The sequence below is a fragment of the Gavialis gangeticus genome, unplaced genomic scaffold (genome assembly GCF_001723915.1).
Source record: "Gavialis gangeticus isolate Ggan-Ray unplaced genomic scaffold, GavGan_comp1, whole genome shotgun sequence".
In the NCBI taxonomy this organism is placed as follows: domain Eukaryota; kingdom Metazoa; phylum Chordata; order Crocodylia; family Gavialidae; genus Gavialis; species Gavialis gangeticus.
The window spans coordinates 7,328,448-7,345,621 of NW_017729012.1; the positions used below are offsets into that span (position 1 = coordinate 7,328,448).

The following is a 17,174-nucleotide window of genomic DNA, read 5'->3' on the forward strand; positions in this document are numbered from 1 at the left end:
TGGTGTGGCGTGCAGTTGGAAACCATTTTGGATCGATGCCATCAAGACTCACATGAACCCATGCTGATTTTTTATTGCAAATTCTTGATAGAATAAAAATGTACGTCTGCTAGCAATCACAGTTGGGCATAATACCATCCTGTAATGCAATTCTGGGCACCTAAAGAGCGATAAAAAAAAAAAACTCTTGACCCTTCCTATTTGTGAATGGGGAGGCTGAAAATTCACCTAGGTGTACAGCGAGAGCCATAAAGCTTTTCCTGCATAATCAAATGTAATGCTCTTAATCCTGCTCACACGTGGACGGACCACATTCTTTCACACGGCATTTCCAATAAAAAGTGCCCCAAGAAAACTACAGAATGGCCAGCACATGAAATTCAACTTGAACGCTGAATTAATAGCCTGCAAGTGTAAAGTGCACTTATATTGCATGCTGCAGTATGTGGGCAGTTCATTAGAAGATGGATGGCTGTCCGGATGTCACTGTCTTTCCATGGACATATTTAAGCATAAATCCACAATGAAGAATGCAATGCGATTTCCAGCAGCAGAATACATAATCAATGTTGTGAACCTGAAGTGAATTGGGAACTAAGTTATAGACTATAAAAGCTCACGCCTAGCTGAACAAGTTAGTCTATAAGGTGCCATCCCATCTTGCCTTCTGAGGAAAAAACAGTCGGAGATTTGCAAGTAAAAGAACCTAGGCTGTCTTGAGTGTACGCTGCCTGATGGTAACAGCTCCCTAGTCCTTCTGGACACTCATTTAATAAAGTAATTAGCTCATAATGTCCAAGTTTAAACACTATCTGCCTGGGCAGGTTTCACTTGGACTATATAACGCTTTTCTCCTTTTATTGGCTTAAGTGCAACTTAGCGGTGACTCAATTCATGTGAAAGAAATAGATGGGACTATTTAGTAGCAGCAAGTTTTTCCTATATATACAAAATGCTTTTTCACTTTACCATGCCATTCATTCACTATGGCCCTAATCAAACAGGCTGATAAAAGTAAACACCTGTGCTAAGCTAGAGCTGGGGAGGCGTTTGATCATCAGCTTTGCTCTGCATTTGAACTGGGACAGTTTTTGTTCTTAACAAGATAACCGGCCTCTCCCAGGGTGGTATGTGAATACCCAATTCCTATTGTCAACACAGACACATTTAAACCTCCTATTGTATGTTCTACCAGTAATTATATTTGTTTTTTTTATGTACTCTCTCTTGTTCTGGGAGCTCATGCCTATCCTAATCCCCTCTAAATGAATGACACACAAGTTTTAATACCTGTAGATCTGGTGACCATAATTACTGATTTCTTCCCTCCCTCCACCCTTCTTTTTATATCACTTAAAGATGCAAACATACAAAGAGGATTTTAAAGATGATCTGTCAAAATTAAAAATTAACCACCACTCAGAATGGCTGATATTGTGTGCAGCTGGACTGTATTTATCTGTTTTAACAAGATTTGAAACATTACAACTATTAAATACAGCGCTCATCCCAACCAAAGTATCACACACAAAAATAAATGATTAAATGCCTTCAAAGAATTAATTGAAATGTGTGTGCAGAAGAAATGTTGAGGGCCAGAATTAGGAAGGAAGTATTTGGTCCTTAATCTTATACTGCGATAATTAATATATTTGCTCTTTTTTTATGCGCTTCGGGGACTGTGACTATTAACAGTGTAATAAAGCTTCTCCAACAATAGAAAGACATTCAGGAACTTGGGGCAATTCTTTCCGAAAGTATCGGGTTCCTATGCCTTTCAACAAAATTTGGGGTTATAAGAGCTTCAGTCACTTCTGAAAATGGGACTTGGTCCAAAACAGCTTTATTCCTGAGTGTACCGTTAACATGCGGAAAATTCATTACCTGCCAGACCCTGACATCCTTACTGTTTACTGAGGCAAACACCTCATAATGACTGAGGAAAGGATACCCCCCCTTCCCCGCTCCAGTGGTTGTACCTGTAGGTATTGCGGGAAATGTCTACCGAAGGATCCCCCTTGCAGAGCTCATCCGTTACCATTTTGTTCCCTTTGTAAAATAGTCCATGAGACCTGCTCCCACATCTGAGGGGTGCATAAAGTTCCCAAGAAGTAATGCAGGAGGCAGGTGCCTCCGTGTTTGTTCTGGTGGTCCCATCATCCACTCCTTTGCACTGCAAATTCAATGAGTCTTGTTAACAGACACTCACCACCTTCGCATGGGAAGCCCCACCAACACCAGCTAGCATGCGGCTTTGGGGGAAACATAAATGCAGTCTCAAACTCCCTCTACCTGGTTGTGAAAGATCTGCTTGTAGAGGATGTTTTGGGTTGGATTTTGATTTTAAATACAAATTGGAAATGGACACCTTTCTGATGTTTTAAGATAGCCTAAAGCATGTCTGGACAGAGGGACTATCACCAGTTCCTTGTGTGATCTTGGAAAAGTCAAAACCTCTAAGTCCCAGAGTCTCCACAGGGACATGCACAGCTCCCTCGGGTGGTGAACAAACAAAAGCCAACACAGAAATTGAAACAAGGAAATCTGTTGCATCACATTTGGAACTTTTCCTCAAAGCCAAGGCTGGCCAAGCCTCACCCAAAAACTGTGAAATACTTTTGCACACATGTCAAGTTTTGCTTTGGGTTTTTTTCATCCCCCCCCCCACATTTTTTTTTGCACAGCGTGCAATTGATACACACACAAGACAAACACAATGCAAAATATACAGCCAAAAGCATAAAGCACATGAATAAAAACACAGTCCAGATCAGTAAATAGTAAAAACAGCGCACGCAGTTTTGGCTCCCAGATGCAAATCTACCCTGCGTTAGGCAGTGCTAGTGTATTTTGCAGGATAAGAGCTACAGATCAATTTGAAAATGTGGTGGAATATTATTTTATATTTGGCGTGCCCATGGACTATTTTACAAGAGTGTAATTATTAACCTAAATCCTGGCCAAATTTTGATATTGGTAATTACATGCTGTATGCCCCAAGTTCACCCCATACTTTCAACTGGAAAAAGTACTTTTTCTCTTCAAGTTCTGTAAAATGTTGCTATGTTTCACCCTGTAACTGAGATGAGATCAATTTATAAAGAACTCTGGAATCCTCCTGGATGAAAGGCACACCATAAGTCTAATTTATCCTACAACATAACTAACCCTAAAAATGCATCCAAAATACACAGAACTGATGAGCTAACTGCAAAGCTTTCTAAAGCAGAAGTACTTTACTGTCGAATTCACTTCAATAACTATGTAACTATGAAATAATACAGGACTGAGGCCAACATTTTTATCAATTATCCCATCAGTCTACATTGCATCAAAAGGTATAAAGACGCTCTGTATATATTTTATGAAGTAAACCAATATTACATTTGATTTATCACTGCCTAGCTAATTCCAGACCTCTTATGGCAATTCAATCCAAACTGTCCAAATGCTTGTTAGGAATCTTTTCTTTACAGCACAAGTGGCAGAGGACAGTTTCTGAACACTATAAATATTTTGCAATGCCTAGGATAACTACAGTGGAAGCTGGGAGAGGAAAAAATTCTATTTGACAAGCAAGTGCGACTAAGTTTATCTTGACTGATCCAGCTATTGAAAGTGGGGAAAAAAAGACCACATTAATAGAATTAAGATTGAATTCAAGGCAAGGCAGAGCAGTTAATAAACAGACATGAGATGACTGTCATGGTCAAATCAGTCTTGCTTTTATATCACTCATTGGCTAGCACAAATGCCTAACCATGAGTGGTTAATAGGAAAATGTCCATCAATCGTATTGGGGTCTTAATCAACAATCAGAAAAGCTATTAATCACATTATAAAATAAGGTAAATTTGATACTTTAAAATTAACGACTAAACAGTGTGGACCATGTGCTATAATAAACTTCATTTCAGAGATGAATACTTTATGGAGAAACTTTGCCATATAGTCAGTATATTAACTACATTCTTTTCCCCAAACACAAGAGACAAATTAATACACACTCCATGCTTCAGTACCACACATAAAGTGTAGTTAACGGGAATACCTGGCAAAGTAAAAATAAGAAATATGACAGAAAGCTTTGGTATGCTAGCAAAATTTTACAATCCATACTATACTTATTATTTTATTGCACTGCTCTGATCGTTTTATTGTCCTCCTTCTATGTAGAGCCTTTACAGCCAAAAGTTATTCTGAAAGGGACCTTGTGAGAAACAAAATGGCCAGAAAATCTTTTAATCAATACTTGACTCATAGGGTAAAAAAAACTGAAAGCACATGTGACTCAGCATATTGACAATTTTTGGGAGGAGTTGTAGAAACTAGTACATACAGCAAATGGTAAAGTGCTTTAGGAGCCATTAGGTTGAAAAGCAATACACTATTTAAAGAATCTAGAAAATGCCATAAAGGATAAATCAAATCTTTATTCTAGTCCAGTGCCCTGTTTCCAATAGTAGCCCTACGGTTCAGAGGCAGGTGGTAGGATCCAGGCAATTGGCAGCAATAGAATAATTTCTCTCTTGTCCTAGCAGAGGAGTTTCAACAAGGATTTAACATGCATCTTTCCCGTGATTAAGCCCCTGAATCTCTACTGAAAACATTTTAGTCCAGTTTTCCTTATTTATGAGTAAAATAACTCATGCTATAGAAAAAAAATATGGAAAAACAGGGAGACTGAAGACAGTAGGGGGTTTCGCTTATCAAAATTTACCAGGAATTTCTTCCTCCTTTTAATTTTACTTAATAACATTCCCAAGTTTCTGTCTCCCGTGTCCAATTTTGTGAACGTTTATTTAAGTTTCCTTGCATTGCTGACTTGCTGTCTGTCTCTAGGGCAGTGGTCTCCAAACTTCCTTGATCATCACGCACCCCTATCAGTAAAAAATTTTTGAGCACGCACCCCCAATATATGTACATTTATAGAAATAGAAGTTCTAATATTTTCTTCCCGCACCCCAATGGATCGTCTTGCACACCCCCTGGGGTGCACACACCCCACTTTGGAGACCACTGCTCTAGGGGACTGTTGAGAACCAATCTGCAGCAAAGACCACTTAGGATATGAGGAAAAAGTTCCAACTGGAAAGGGTAGTGAAATACTGAAACATGCTACTTAGGGAGGTTTTGGAATAGCCTTCACTGGATGACTGTGTAGTCTGAATAGTCTGCTCAACCAGATGATTTCAGGAGTTCCCTTCCAGCCCTACCTTTCTATGTCTGATACATTCCTTGAGCAATTTTGGACGCTGAACGTTAGACAAATAAAAAAAGCAATCATTAAAACTTTTTAAAGTGTTCATCGCCTGTTTGCCTGTTTAGCAAAAAATTTGCAACCCATGACAGTGGTGTATTAGCTGTCAGTGGAAGGGATGGCACACTACAGTACAATCGCACGGCACCAAAAATTCAGAACACAGGCTGGAGGAAGTTTCACGCCCACTTCTTCTAGAAAGACTCTGAGTTTTTGTCTTAAATTTAACCCCTATTCTTGTCTCACAAATGGTCAGCTCTGGGTTATGCTCTTAGGGTTTGCTACTCCTCCAGGGGTTGGCATGAAGTAGGAAACCAGAAAGACATACCTTTTAAATATATATAGCCACAGAGTCAGAACCAAATTTAGTGGTTAATTTATTCTACTAATTGAAATTCATTTTAAATGACGTCATACTAAAAATTGGTATATGGGTTGTTCAATCACGTGGTTTATTTTTAAACAATTAACTTGAATTGGCTAATTTTTTAAAATTTTTGTTTAAAGTACCAAAAAACTGGGGAAAGCACTCATTTCTGCACTAAAGGATAAGGCACTTCATCTGGGGAAGAAATGTTCAGTTAGCCATGGAAAAACTGCTTTTGTGCAGGATTTTCAAAAGGGAGTTAGGAACCCTAATGTTTTCAGATTCCCCAAATCATGCAACATGTAGGTGAGCAAAGGGTGTTTTAACTGAACTGTACACTTCCTTGATGGTTTCAAAGATATACTCAATGAAATTTTAATTGAATGATTACAATGCACAAATAAACTGTACGGTATATACAATCCTCTAGTGGAGAAAATACCCAACTGCTTTCTGCATACACAACTGCCTTACATAATAACCCCAAACATACAAAAGGAGTCTTCGTTTTTAACTAGGGATTTAGTCGCACTTCATCAGTATCATATTTACATGGGTCAAGCCAAATGCAAGTGAAAGTTTTACTGTCACCTTACTTTGCATGTTCTGTTATTAATCCATACAAAGTCTGGTGGGGTAGCCCCTGAGGTACAATCAGTTTTCAGATGTTGTGAAGAGAGTCTTTAAATTCTAGGCTAACTGGATTTGCCAAGGTATGGATTTTGTCTTTTGACAAGGTTAAAATGGAAGGACATCACTGAAAGTAATTCCATAGCACTAGATAATATCTATCCTGAACATGACAGACAGCTCCTACAGGATCTTATCATTATTTAGATCTATATAGAGATATATCTATCTCTGTACACAACACTCTTTATTTATGTGCTCTGCATGAGTAAAGATAACATATGTATATGGACATACACAATAACCATTTATGCCACTTTATTATATAGGAGCATCCAGGGACCCCTGACAGTATAGATTTACTCCAGTAGGCACTGTATATACTTACAGCATATACTTATAGTACCTGTCTTTAAGAGACTGAAAGGCTTATTGTTCTCATTCATGTACATATGAATACATACGTATTTATACACACATACATACACATACACACATATACATACATACGTATATATAAATGCTTGTTCCATTTGAACAGGATAATGCGCATGCACACACAAACACACATACATACACACATTACAGCTATTAGATCTATTAATGTAATCAATGAAAGCACTTCTAGTTCTAGTCGCACTGTGTATATTTACATATTGATACAAATATACACACACAGCGTATTTATGCAGTGAAACAATACTTATTCTGTCTTTTCAACCAAATACAGTATTACAAAGAATCACAGGGATGAGAATTTTCAGCTGAAAAAAAGGTGTATATGAGCTATGCTTAAAAGAAGCCACATAAAGCTGAACTTTAGAAAGCCATAAACTTCCCAGTCTATTAGAAATAAGGCATGTTTGCATTTAAAGAGTTTTTCCAAGTGAAAGTGTGATTTTACATTGTTCAGACACTTACAGCTATTATTCATTTCCGTGAAGCAATACCCAAGAGATAGTTTTGCATGATTCATCTTAGATTTGTGCCAGTTCTGTACTTTTCTGTTTACACCTGTGCAGAGTTTTTTGAAAAGCCATATTTTCCTTTTGAACAAGCTAAATAAACACTATAATGCTCCTTTTACAAATATCAGCCATTTATGTTGAATATTTGATATATTTCATGGGCTGGTTTGACAAGAATTCCATATAGCAGTCAGGAACCATCAAGGTAATTTCCTCTAGATGAATGATGTTTGGACTGGATTTTTCAATTTTTTTTACTATGGCAACATATGGCCAATCAGAATAAAAGCGTGCCATCTGTTTGCAATTGGTTTCAGCTACTATGTTTTAGTTCATTGGTAATATTTTGCATATTAAGCTAAGTACGATTCAGGTTGAGGTTTCTTTACTTTTTTTTTAAGGTAATGTTCTCTAAGGAAGTATAGATTACGTAAGCGTTCTCATTGACTGGTGATACTTTTAGGAATCGTTTCATTTCGAATTTCCCTGCTTTATCATCAAAATCCATAAAACGGTCAATTTGGAAACAACCTTAGAACTTTTGCAAAAGTAAAGATATAAAAGTTGAGGAAGTGCAATCCCACCCAAAACTGTAAGTCTTCATTGTTTATATTAAGGCCGTATATAGTGTTCATTGTGTTGAGATCAATAATTGTCTCAAGCTGAGATTTAAAGCATTTATAGGCAACGGTTTATAACAACACAAAACTGCTTTTGGCATGGAAACAACACGACATTGGACTTGCCCAACCAGCTTTGGGTGAAATTCATCTCTCATCACTTCTCAAGATGACTACCCACTAAACAAACACCTGGGTGGAGAGAATGACTGGATGAAGGAGGAGGGCAAGCCTGGGCTACATTCATATTGATTGGATTAGTTTTAATCCACGCCATTGTTTCTTTTTGAAAAGTATTCCATTTAAATATTTTTAAAAGCCTTTTAACACAACAGATTGCCACATTTTAATACAGTTAAAATGTTTTAAATATCACAACAAGGTGAGCAAACAGCATGATGAATTAGGAAATAATAGGGCAGTGTTTATTATATTTGAGCTTTCATTCACAGCGTGATATATTATGCATACTTACTGAGGTAACTAACCAAGAGGAATGCCAGATGCTATGAAAATGTGACTTACTAAATTATTATGTTTACTAAGCATCAGCTAAAACAAATTGTATATTTACAAGATAGGGAAGTTTTTAAGATTAGTGTCTGATAAGAGAATAAATAAACCTATACCAAACATGAATAGTAATCAGAACACTTAAGGTCAGTAAACTTGCTATGCACCAAATCATCTGATCTCTGTATACGACGAAAACTTCCTAAAATAAACACCTGATAAATCATCCGTACAGAGACAGGGTCGAATATAAACATACACAACATACATAATCAAATGAAAATTTCTGGACAGATTTATTAGCTTGTGGATGTTCCTAATTATTTGAAAAACTGTAGTCCTACTCCCAATAGCAACAGCAGTCAGTAACAAGACTCTAAATCTCAGAAAAGTGACGTGGCTCGCTGCAGAAATGTAGAATAAAGGGAGAGAGAGCGAATTAAACCAATCTTGCCATGTAAAGCAAACATAGGACAGGCAATGGTAATGCCACTTGCACCAGAACTGTTACCGTGTCACAACCAACAAGGTTTACTATAAGTACCAATACTAACACAAGAGATACCATGCAGAAGGGAAAGGGGAAAAGAGATTTATTGCATTCAATTATTTTTGTTAAAAAGTTTCCTCCAGGGCACAAGCACATAATATATTGTACTTTCCATTACCTGGTGCAAATGTAAAACATATCTGAAAAACACATTTTATCCTTCTAACATATTAAAACAACAAGTAAGATGTCATGGCACGGGGGCTTGATAGATGAACTGTCATTTAGTGATGTTGTACTACATTAGTTAACAGCAAATTAATATCATCATACACATTTCCCTCTCTTATATCCAAAAAGATTAGAGTAGAAGCAAAAATCCACGTGAACTCCTATTACTGAATTCCAGCTCGGTTACTTTAATGTAGCCCGAGACAAGATGAGCAGCAGTTTACTCAGCAGTTTGCAGAAATAACATTAAAAAAACCTGCTCAGAACTATTTGGATTTTAGGTTTTTATTATAAGTTCCAAACCATAACCCCCCCCACCAAAATTTTTGCTTTTCAGCAAATTGTACCAAGTTTACTCTGCCTGTCCTTACTATAAAACAAGGCCAGCATTTTTCATCCAATTGTTAAATAAATTTAAGTAGTGCAATAAATGTTTGGTTATTCATGGTAAAATTAGAAGAAAATTGGTGTATTTTTAAATTCATTTTATTTCACCCCACGCTTTCTGTATGTCTTGATCATCTGACTCTCCACTCATTCTCCATTTTTCTCCTTATTTTCTCACCTCTGTATTTTTCTTTGTACAACAGAAATAAACAGTTGGCAACTTGACATAAAGTTCAGACAACGAAGATTACAGTTTCAAATTCTATCTTGCCGAACATGTGGTTAACATTTTTCCCCTGTGTGCTGTGCTTTGCGCATATCACTGAATATGTAACTCAATAAAAGTTCATCACACAGATACACCACTACATGCCACCCATGTCTCCACTCAAGAGTAAAGCTTTAGATACTCTCTGACAGTGTAAGCACACACTTCCCTGAGATTCAAAGCTTGCAGGGAGTCTGGAGTGCAGTTCACCTCTTCATAGACATATGATAGTAGAAGCAAAAAGACACCTACAATTTTGTAGGTTCTTAAACACTAAGTAATCCATTAACTTTAAACACAAAAACATGCTTGAAAGGTATGTGCAAGAAATGTATGGATCTAGATAAAATAAAAGCGTTACCACATTTCACTGCTTTTGTTTTATAGCCTCTCCAGCATTCAAGGGGGTAAGTCAGAGTCCTCTAAGGAGCCCAAGATTCCCCCTCCTGCACAGGGTCAATCCTCAAAATCTTCTCTCTTCACCTCCCCTCTCCCTTACATGACCAGTAAGAGACCTACTCTCATATAATCTTTGTTAACCTTCATCAGGTGATTCCTTGATTGGAGTCACAGGTGATCAATGTGTGCCCTCCAAGGGCATCAGTTGATTTATTTCCCTCTTGAAGCTTGAAAAACAAGTTAGCTTTGTGCAGTCAACACCTCTTTGACCAACAGAGCCTCTGCACAGAAAAGCAAGTTTTGCCAAAGTTTCAGGACCCCTGTGTGTTCATTAATGTTAACTGGACTGCCAATTTTGTTAAATCTAAGCTCTGTAAGAAAACATGCTATCAATGAAATACATGTCTGTTTAAGTGTTCACAAATGTTATTTTTACCATTGTCCTTCTCCATAATAATAAATATACAATAGGTAAAGACAAAACACGAGCACTTATTGCTGTGTTTGGATATACTTATGCGTGTCGTACTTGAAGTTAAAGTGTTCGTGCTTAATGAGCTTTGATGCAACACTTTTACGAAGGTCATAAATGAGATAAAGAGATGCTTTGGTAGAAGACTATTATATAATTTGCAAGGGAGCTATAAAACATAATATCACAGCAAATTAATGAAAGACTATATGTAAGTATGAAAACGTGAATTTAAAGTTGCTGCTGTAAGCTACAAACTGTCAACTATATTTTCTTATATAATTTACTTTTGAGATCAAAGTGCACAGCTAGAAAGGAGACTGCATTGAAGACAAAGAGAATGCTATTTTTCACTAACTTCCATTACTTCAAAAAAACCACTATTGCTGACAATTTTTTGAAGGATCTATCAAAAGCAAATCCTGTCGGCCCCCTTGAAATTTCGTATAGAAACACCAACTTAATGAGTCCCTTTGTTCAATAACTCTCTGTTTTCCAAGAGTCCGTATTAGTTTTTAAAACATTTTGTAGAGTTTTTAGATAAATTTTACCATGCTACCACTTTCTAGGTTTGAAAACCATCAGTTCTATTGCTCTCATATAAACAACTGTACACCATTGGGTTGACAATTTCCTTATTGGCTCTAGTTGGATTTTTCAAGAGTCTAAATTAGGTGACTTTTGGTGGAAGTCAGGTATCCAGCCCCCTTAGGGTCATTTGAAAATCCTAGCTTCTGACAGTGTCCTATCCGGAAAATAGGAATTATCCAGGGGAGGACAGCAATAATGGATATTTAGTTAAGAGACGTCTAAATGTTAATCACCCCCAGTTTAAAGATCATGATTTCCTGTAATCTAGAGGGGAGGGAGAGTATCAGCAATAAAGTGTTCTTTACAACTATACCATTCTATGGTCTGGCACCTCACTGAAGTCATAAAATACCATATATGTAATACATGTAGGGTTGGCAGGACATGATTTTAGTGTACAAGTGTAAAAATTCAGTAGTAGCTCCAGAAACTTCAAAGGGGTTTTTTTTCTTTCGTCGTTCTAGAGAAGCAGCTAAGCAAACTCCTATTTTGAGACTATTTTGTTCAGTGTCTTACCATAAATACAAATTAGCTTACAAACATCAAAAAATATTTTTCAAAAGGTTTATAAAAGAGTGGTGTGACCTAATCCAACTGAAGTCAGTACTTACAATTCGCTGAGCCTTTCACTACAAAGTATTTCAAAATCTTTTACAAATATATGTAGGATGTATAAGAAACAACTGTTCACCCACTACTTGGACAGAATTGGGATAGCAAGGAAAGTTTTGAAAATACTTATTTCTAAAAAGTAGCTGCTATACATTGAAATGAAAAAAAAAGATCTCTCTTTTTAATGTTAACCTTAACATGTTCCACAGAAGTTGTGAACAGTTTTAAACAGTGCTCTTAATTTTTTTTAGGAACAGGATAAGCAGGATTCTATTAGTTGCTTCCTTATTAATAATTTGGCAAATGGAGAAACATGACAGAAGACAAGTTCTCCGAAGCAAATCGACACGAGCAGCTCTTCAGAAACCAGTGAAACATGCAGCCCAGTGAAAGGTATGGCATACACAGCACAGCAGCGATTCAAAAGCAAATAAATCCTGCTACAATGAAAAATCAATGAGCTTGGAGAAGTTCTGACAATGGCCGATTTCTCTGTGAGATCAAGTGGAGAAGCCCCATTAAGAGAGCAGCCATCTGCTTTTCCCTCATCTCGATACATTGCATCAGCCATTTATGCAACTTTCTCCTTCCTCGATATAAGGGCATGAGGGACTGGACAAGTAGGCCCAAAGCCTGCAGAGGAAAAACCTTGGGTGAAAGAAGAAAGCCAGAGAAGAGCCACATAAGGGACATATGTGAGTACTCAAAAGTGAAATAAACCAGAATATTTCTAAGCCAAGTGTATCGGGATCAGGGCCAATACATAGCTCAGGCCCTGATCCCGATACACTATACCTTCCCATTGAAGTCAGTGGGACTATTCATGTAAGTCAAGTACGTGAACAAGTCCAGACCAGGGTGTGACGTGGCATTGAGGAGAGTAACCAAAAGAATTCAAGGCCAGAACCGTATGACGCTTTGGATGCAGCAGCCGAAACCACTTCCTAAGGAGATTAAGATTTCACTGAGAAAAAACATATAGTATTGAGGAATTCTCTTTTGACCATAACTACATCCTGTTTCAGGGCAGTCTTCACAGCCTTTTAAAGAGATCTGACCTTGGGTATGTGCTGCTGAAGGAAAAATAACACAAGTACAATCTGGGACCCAGGAAGGGCCTAAATAACCTAATGTTCAAAAGGAAGAACAAAGTGAAACAAATTTCTCTGTATCTGATACTGATTCGCTCCCCAAGGACAACTTGGGTACCACCATCCAATACAACTAGTGGCTTTGCTGAGTGTTTTGTCAGATGACAGCTGATGCTCCAATTATAAAAAAGGAAATAATCTGGTATTGGATGTTATTGCTCTGCCAAGAGTCAAAAATTTGTTTTGGAGAAAATGAGAAAAAAATAAAGAAGTCAAATGGACCAAGAATACAACACAGACATCTACACATGCCTCTACGGTGCCTTTGTTACTGTGCTGTCGTTTAGTACTTCCTCTAGGAAGTACCAAGTGACAGCGCAGGAACAGCCATTACTGCACTATTTTTAGCTGCTACGTTACCATAGTGACCCAGTGTAGCAAGGGAGTGCATTGCTCCAACAACATGGCTGCAGCGTCACGGTTTGTACCCGCTGATGCTATATCGCCATTGCACGTTGCTACGGCAATATAGCATCTCGTGTAGACATGCCCGACAAAGACAAATTGCCAGCTAGATATCTGCTCTTAGGGTTTGAGAAGCATCGTCAAGGACAACCAAAATAAAACTGTTATCTGAATTTCGGTCAGTGGCAGAGACCGTTGTTCATTATATAGGAATTTAGAAATGGGGTATTTTATTTTGATCCTGTTCATATTAACATGGACCTTGGATGTGTGAGTATACTTCCTTTCATTTTGTAAAATGACAAATTCTTCTCCCTCCCTCTTGTGGCCCCCCAGATCCCACACCTGGACATCTTTCAGAAGCACTGCAAGACCTTTCTATTTGGGCAGGTATTTAGAAAACCATAAGTAAGCCAAGTCATTTATTGGATCTCTGCTGCATTTTATTTTATTTATACTAGTTACCTCTTTAAGTTGTTCTGTTTCTCTTTGCAAGGTGCCCTGAGCCTTTGTTGAGAAGAATGGCATATACAGCACATAAATAAATCCCGTATCATCATAACTAATGTACCCTCACTGGGGGACAGGCGGCAATGAACAGGGTTAGCGTTCTTTGCCTTGTGCCATGCTGGCTTCCTGAGTTAAAAAAGTAAAATATGATTCACCACTACCCATGTATTTTAGAATTATCATGGAGTGCTGTAACTCCATGTGGCAGGAAATACAGATTTGCATTAATCTAAATAGCATTTACATGGGATAAAATGGATGACTAAGCATCAGGTTTTAGGGATAACAATGCCTAGTAGATCATGTCAATAGGTTGAAGATATTTTAACAAACCAAAAGTTACCTTTAAAAAATATATATATTCTCTGTATCCTACATATTTCTGACATGGAAAAAAAAGAATGCATAGGGCTATCAGTTTCTCAGATGATTTCCAAATGTTTCATTACTACATAGTACATGGATACAATTTCTGATCCAGATGCTTAAAAAACCAAGTCTAACAAAGAAACTTAATCTGAGCTAGACTTGGCAAACTTTCCAAAAAATACTGTAGGATGATATTTTGGAAGCTGCTCAAACAAAATCCAAAATGGAAATATGCCTCTTTCAACCATACCCTGGGCTGCTGTTAAAAATAAAGATACTTATATTTTCCACAAGTGTGAACTGCAGCTGAGGTTTATAACACATAAAATTTAGATGTCAAAACTGCGCAGGGATAGTTCTTTCTTTTATCTACAGATGCAATAACAGAAAGATGTACGGAATGGTTTTGCATTTGCTTTTTTCAATGGTTATTTAGAACGGACATATTCTTTATGGAATTTTAAATGGCTAAAGCCTTTGAAAATAGACTAAATAGAAAGGAGACAACAATATACTGGAATCTCTTCATCAACTCCCAATAAGAACTATGGTGGTGGTGAGGATGATGATAAAGAATTATAAAATAAGCCTTGCAACTTCCCTGCAGGGGAGGTATTATCTCCATTTCAAAGACTGGGAAACTGTGGTACAGAAATGTACAGTTCCCAAAGATACATGCAGCGGATCCAAGAATATAATGCATATTTCTTAGGATACTGCCTTATCTGATAGCCTTCTCTCCCACCCTTACGAAAGTGACTTATATAGCTAAATCACCCTTCCTAAATCTTCAAAATCATATTCAAATATTCTCTTGAGGGAACAAGGGTCAAATTTCTCCCTGGTGTCACTGGCTAAAGTTAAACAATTTGTCCAAGGGGCCCTGAATACTGTGAGTAGGAACTAAAGAATAAACTTGAACAATAATCAATACTACCTATTACCTGTGGGCGGACACTAATAAACTTTCCTTCCTTTTTCTGCTTTATAATTGCAGTGTGGAAGCTGTCTAAGAGCTAGGAAAGTCCCAACTAACTGTATTCCTTCAGTGTATTCATTGGTGTTGCATAACAAAGAGTCAGCATGGTCCAATACCCTAACATTCAAGAGCAACTTTCATTAAGTGCCTGGCACAGTATTTGTATTATCTAAATCAACTGTATTCTTATTTCCTAAAAAGGGTAAGTGGTTTACAAAATCTTGAGAAACCTGATGTAGGAAACATCTGCAACAAATATAACTCCTCTGCTGCCATTTGGCTTTTCACATGTGAAAAAAAGGATATCACTTAGTAAATTCAATACAAAACTACTTGAAAGTAAGCTAAGTCTATGAATAAAAAAATTCAAATGACAAAAGACCTTACTTGACCTTTGCTGGAGGTTTACTTCTATAAACAGATCTGAAATGAATTAAAGAGGGGGGTGCCCAAAATATTAAAATAACTAATAAGTCACAGAAGATGTTTCTAATAGAAGGAAAAAAAACCCATGGGATTCAGATGTTCTGAACTACATTTTTTATTTACAATTGAATTATGCAAAAACATATGCTAAAGTCAGATTTTTTTAAAGACTTTAAAGGCTTAGCTGTTCACTTTCTGGAGCCCAAGTGTCTCCTATAAATGGTCCTTTAAAATGTTTTCTGTTGATGAATGTTATTCTGTTTTGAATTCACACCCACAATGGCCAAGATATTTCCCATACTGATAACAAAGAGGTTTTTGTTACTGCTGATTGAGGGGTCAGTGGCAGCTGCACTATCTGAGTGACATAATCAGGATAAAATACTGGCACATAACAATGCCTGCTCATTAGAATATAAAACAATTAGAATGCTGTATTTGTCATCTGAACAGCTGTTACTGTATGCTTTAGGTACAATGTGAAGCACTTGTTTTACTTCCTGCTTCTTTCAATTCAAAATGACAATGAAAAATTAACTCAAATAGTGGCAGGTACAACTAGTTTGTAGTGCACTCTTGGAAATAAGCATTTGGCTTTGCAGACCAAGTCAGTCATAATCTGCCATTTTTTCCCTTTAAATGACTGCCATGCGTCCTATGCCATAAGGCATATATAAAAAAGAGTCAACTGGAAATTATTAGAAGGTATGTGTCATACCTCTTGCCAGAGACACTGATGTTTCCAAAAAAATATTACAAAGTTACTCTCAAAGGCAACCTGCAAAATTAGTCCCCAATTCTGTAATTGTATTTGGATGGGCACAAGGCCCAAACCACACAGGTCTGATCACAGGACTAGAGCTTTAAGCGCCATAGATTTTAAAGGTACCGATGGCTTTATCCACATTCCATATTCTTTAAACTTATCATGATACCACTGGATCGGAAAGGGAAACCTGCCCTTATTCAAATACTTTAAGGACACTGAGCTTTTATAGATTCTTAGTCTGCCTAAAACGTCTGCCATTACTTTATCAAATCAGTATTTTACCCAATAGTCGGAATTTTCTTCATGATAAAATCCTATTACTTCTTTGTGGTATTTTTTGGGTTCATGTTATGGTATAGCTACATGAACTTGTTGTGCCATAATAATCTTTTGCTGTACTGCAGAGTAATAACTACTGGGATTTCTAAATTACAGGGATGACCCCAGCAGTAGTTAAGCACAAGGAAACGCCCTCATTGACCTCAGTGGACAAATACCAACGTAGATTATCACTGTTAAGCAGCCAACATTCAGAAGGAGGCCAGTGCTGATGGTTACCCAGTACCTGGGGAAACCATAGCACTTATTAAGATCCCTAATTGTAGAGTTGGCTCCTACATATTTTAGAAACTTGGCACAATTCTATTTAAAATATAAAACAATATTTAAAAAAAAAGCTATGGCTATTTTAAAAAGTAGTATTCCATTATGGTGGATTCAAAGTGGTTTGGCAAAAAAAAAAAAAAAAAAAAAAAAA

General features: G+C 37.1%; 1 long non-coding RNA gene across 1 annotated transcript; it reads left to right on the forward strand.

The window, feature by feature from the left end:
* The first annotated feature begins 9,413 nt into the window (after positions 1 to 9,413).
* Positions 9,414 to 12,120, forward strand: LOC109293281. The gene is made up of 2 exons (XR_002096290.1): positions 9,414 to 10,743; positions 11,009 to 12,120. It is a non-coding gene; the product is annotated as an uncharacterized LOC109293281 (long non-coding RNA).
* The last annotated feature ends 5,054 nt before the right edge of the window (positions 12,121 to 17,174 follow it).